The sequence below is a fragment of the Pteropus alecto genome, unplaced genomic scaffold, assembly GCF_000325575.1.
Source record: "Pteropus alecto unplaced genomic scaffold, ASM32557v1 scaffold113, whole genome shotgun sequence".
Classification (NCBI taxonomy): domain Eukaryota; kingdom Metazoa; phylum Chordata; class Mammalia; order Chiroptera; family Pteropodidae; genus Pteropus; species Pteropus alecto.
The window spans coordinates 8,216,611-8,221,610 of record NW_006433949.1 but is presented as its reverse complement, the minus strand read 5'-3'; the positions used below and the strand labels follow the sequence as shown (position 1 = coordinate 8,221,610).

The window sequence follows — 5,000 nt, the reverse complement described above, 5'->3', positions numbered from 1 at the left end:
AAATACACATAACATTTACCATCTTAACCATTGTTAAGTGTATAGTTCAGTGGCATTAAGTACATTCACATCGTTGAGCAACTATCAGCACCATCCATCTCTAGAACCTTTTCATCTTCCCAAACTGTACATATTAAACAACAACTCTTCATTCCTCCCTCCCCCAGTCCCTGGCAGTCACCATTCTACTGTCTGTCTCTCTGAATCTGACTATTCTAAGTACCTCTCATGAATGGGACCGTACAAAATTTGTCTTTTTGTGACTGGCTTATTTCACTTGGCATCAGAATTTCCTTTTTTAAAGACTAAATAATATTCCATTGACTATATATACACTATATTTTGCTTATCTATTCTTTCAATAGTGGACATTTGGGTTACTTCCACCTTTTGTCTATTGTGAATAATGAACATTAACATGGGTGTACAAATATCTTAGATACCCTGCTTTCAGTTCTTTTTTTCTAGGAATGTACCCAGAAGTGGAATTGCTGGATCATATGGTAATTCTATTTTTAATTTTTTTGAGGAACCACTATACTGCATACTGTTTTCCACAGCAGCTGTACTATTTTACATTCCTACCAACAGTGCACAAGGGTTCCAATTTTTTCACACCCTCGCCAGTGCTTTTTTTTTTTTTTATAGCCATCCTAATGAGGTGGTGCAGTGCCTTTTTTTGTGTGGTGATTTAGTTCTTTACTAATTCTAGATGTGAACTTTTAGTCACTTATGTGTGTTGCATATATATTCTCCCACTCCATGCTTGCTTTTTCTACTTCTTTAATGATGTCTTTTGATGAATAGATGTTCTTAATTTTAATGTAGTCCAATTTGTTAACCTTTTTTTTATGGTTAGTTTGTATGTATGTGTTTTGTTTACGAAATCTTTACTCATCCCAAGGTCAAGAAGGTAGTCTCCTATACAGTTTTTTCTAAGAGCATTATTATTTTACATTTTATATTTAGATCCTCTATCGAGATCTAACTTTTTAAAGCATTTTATTTAGAAATAACTTTAAAAGTTGTAGGACTGATACAATTCCAGGATACTCTTTACTAAGATCCCCTACATGTTAACCTTTTATCATGATTAGTCATTTTCCCTGTATACTTAAGTACATACATACATGTGAAGTTTTTCTCGAATTGCTTAAGTGTAAATTGTAGACATAATGCTCCTTTACTGATGGATATTTCAGCACGCATTTGCCGAAAAATAAGGACATTCTCTGGTATAACCATAGTATAATTATAAAATCTGGAAATTAACATTGATATAATGCTAGTATCTAGTCTATAGACTTAAACTAAATTTCATCAATCGTGCTAATGTCCATTTTAGCAAAAAAAATAAGAACATTTTATTCTGGTCTAGGATTTAGTCTAGGGTAATGAATTGCATTTAGTGGTTATGCTTTTCATTCCCCTTAAATTTGAAATAGTTCTTCAGTTTTTGTCTTTATGACCTTGATATTACTAAAGAGCGTAGGCCAGTTTATTTGGTAGACTGCCTTCCAAATTTGAGTTTGTCGGTGTTTCCTTGCAATTAGGTTGGGGTTCTGTATTTCTGGCAGAAGTCCCACAGAAGCCATGTGTCTTTGGTGCAACATTTCTGGAGGCATATGGTGTCATTCTTTTCTATTCCTAGTGATGTTAACTTAATTTGGCTAAGGTGTTATCTGCTGGGTTCCTCTACTATCAGGTTACTATATACTTTTTTGTAGTAAGTATTTTGTCAGAGGTACTTTGAGACTTTGTAAATAACTTCTTTCTCATCAACCTTTCACCCTAGTTTTTTGCAGTTTTTTAATAATTCCTTTCAGAATCAATTATTACTATGATTTTTGCCAAATGGTAATTGTCTAATTCCATCACCCCTTCTACTTTCATTAGTTGACTTTCTGTGATATGAAATAGTTTTTACTTTTCCCAGTTTATATATTTATATTACTGTGGATTCATGGATTCTTTATGCTATAAGTATTAGCATTATTTATTTTGATGCTCAGATTGTCCTTGATTTAGCCAGTGGGAACACCTTCAAGCTGGCTTTGGTGTCCTTTTGACATGTTCCTATTATTCTTTGATTCCTTAATTTCTGGCACAATAAATTTTCTACTTTTCCAGCCCCAGCCCTAGAATCAGCCTTTTCTTCAAGGAGGCCTTGTTCCTTTTAGTGGAGGATGGAACTTAAACCATCTGGAAGCTAGGTATGCTCATTGCTTTTGAGTATGTTGTTTCTAAGCCCTCTCAGTGGACAGATGGGAAACACGCACACACACACTCACACACAGAAAATATATACACACACACATACATATCAGCATCAATTCTATATGTTTTTCTTCATGTATTTTAAAATCTGTAAGTTTACTGATACTTCCCATTCCAGTCAACATACAAGGTACATAGTGGTTTTTCCACTTTCCATAATTGTAATCCCTTTCTCCCACAGTGAGAAACCTGGCTTTCATTATCTATAATATATTTATTTATTTTCTCAATCCTAAAATATACAGAAAATAGAGAGTTGTTGACCCATACCACTGCAAAAAACCAATCTAGCTAGAGTTCAGTATTTACTTTTTTTTTTTTTTTGGTCTTTAGCTTGAGAGTTTGAGGATTTATGGTCAATATGCTGTGTTGCAAAAAATATTTGGATTCTCTTCCCCCAATTCTTTTGAAATGTGATTGGGTCCATTTGCTCCTATTGTGTTTCATTTTAGTGTTTCCTCCACCCTTGTTTATTTAATTAATTTATTTTGAGCATGTGAAACACTGTCATAGTTCTACATGTCAGAACTATATGAGAAGATGTGTTTAGAGGAGTGCCCCTTTACTCCCTCACTGTCTCCACCCACCCCTCAAAGTAAATAGTCTAATTTGTTTCTTGTTTCTTACTGTCTCCACCCAACCCTCAAGGTAAATAGTCTAATTTGTTTCTTATTTATCATTCCTATGTTTCTTTTTGCATAAATGATCAGATGTGTATATTTTTTATTTCTCCTTTTTTACATAAAAGTTGACATAAGTAGATGTGCTTTGTTGCACTTTTTTTTTTTCATTTAATGTATTCTAGAAGTCTCCCCATATGAATTTATAACAGTCTTTCTCATTCTTTTTATATAGCTGTACTTCATTTTATGGATAGACTGTAGTTTATCTTACTTTCATATACATAGCCATTTAAAGTGTTTCCAATATTTCTCAATCAAGAACAATGCTGCAGTGAATAATCTTATGCATATATATTTTTGTATTATTGGAGGTGTGTCTTCAGGTTAAATTCCTAGGAGTGGGATTGCTAGACAAAAGGTAACTACCTATGTATATTTGTTAGATATTGCCAGATTCCTTTCATAAAGCTTTATTATATCAAGTCGTATTCTTACAAGCCACTTATGAGTGCCTGTTTCCCCATATTCTTCTCAAAGGAATGTTACACTTTTTCATTTTTGTCTGTCTGTTAGGTGAGAAGTAGTATCTTAAAGTTGTTTAATTTGCCTTTCTTCTTTTGTTAGATCATCTTTTTTGTAGGTGTGTGTGTGAATTGACTGTATATGATCATTTTACTTACTTTTCTGGTCTTTTTCCTCTTGATTTTTAAGAGTTCTTTGTGTATTTGGGATATTAGCCCTTAATCTGTGAGCTATTGCAATTATACTCTCCCAGTTTCTCTCTTTTTTAAACTTTATTTTTTTTTAGCTATGCTATGTTTAAATTTGTTTTTGAGATTTTAATTTTTATCTAGTCATATTAATCAATTCTTTGTTTTATGATTGAGAATTTTGTATCATAGTCATACAACCTTGGAATTTTTATATGGGGTGAAATGAGGCTCATTAATTTTTTTGAATATACAGTTAATCTAGCACCATTTAGTGAAGAATGTATTTTTTTCTGTACTGCTTCTTTAGCCATAAATCAAATGTCTATATATGCAGTTTCTTTCTGGATTATGTTCTATTCAACTAGTTTGTTCATGTGCCAGTACTGTACTATGGTAGATATTATAATTGCCATAATATATTATAATTATAATCAGAGTTTTTGATTTGGTGCTCTGATGTATGTTTAACTTGCCAAAGACAGATGTAACCAGAGAAGTGTGACAAGCCACTTTTCACATGACGATGTAGGGTGGTTTTCAGGATAGTTATCATAAAGGGAAAGAATATTTAACTTTGGCAGAAGAAAAATTAGTTCAAAGATAATTTTAATGTTTATTAACTGAATATAAAAGATAATTTGAAAATATGAGTATGGTGAGTTTACTAACAGATGGTGGACAAATTGACAGGAAGGAGATGTAACTTGATTTACGGTTTTCAGTGTTATAGGTGATGACCATTTTCATTAACAGAAACTTGTCTTAAAGAATATGAGCAATCCTTAGTGATTAATGCAGTATCCCCCTTCCTCATTATATAACCTAGATTTTTCATAATATGGCAACCCTAAATTACCAAAGCTTATTTCTGTTTAATTCATTTAAAACATCCTTTTTCCGCCTCTTTTTAGAAAAGACAGATTGACCTACCTAATGGTACTACTATATAATCATTTTTATAATCGAACGATGAGAAATAATCTAATCCAGATGGGGTCACTGACATTTGGAACAGGAAGAGACTTTAGAAATTAATTATTTCTGAACCATTTTAATTTGCAGAAATGAATTATGATTATCTAAGGGTGAGCATGACTCCAGATAGAAAACAGTAAAAGTCATTTGGCTAACTTGTGCTTCACCTTAATGGTAGAAAACTTTTTTGTTCTTTTATTAAACAGTAGTCTTCCTAACCCTGCCCCAGATCTTTAACGCTCCTGTGTTCCCTCTGATTTCTAGAAATAAAAACAGATTTCTTCAGAGTACTTATTTTCTTTCGAAAAAGCTCATATATTTTTGTCTTTATAAAATATAAATAAAATTTACAAATGGTCTTTATCAAGTAGTATGGTCATTTAGGCTGACCAACCTTCACTCTCACCATACA

At 32.4% G+C, this 5,000-nt stretch overlaps 1 protein-coding gene across 7 annotated transcripts in view; it reads left to right on the top strand.

Moving 5' to 3' along the window:
- The window catches only part of SPECC1L (sperm antigen with calponin homology and coiled-coil domains 1 like), a 121,829-nt gene that overhangs the window by 32,438 nt on the left and 84,391 nt on the right, over positions 1-5,000 (top strand). The window contains exon 2 of one of the 7 annotated variants that reach the window (XM_015586848.2): positions 2,131-2,213. The exons of the other annotated variants lie outside the window; for them this stretch is intronic. The gene's annotated coding sequence lies outside the window, so the exon portion shown is untranslated. The remainder of the gene's footprint in view (positions 1-2,130; positions 2,214-5,000) is intronic. 7 annotated transcript variants of the gene reach the window in all.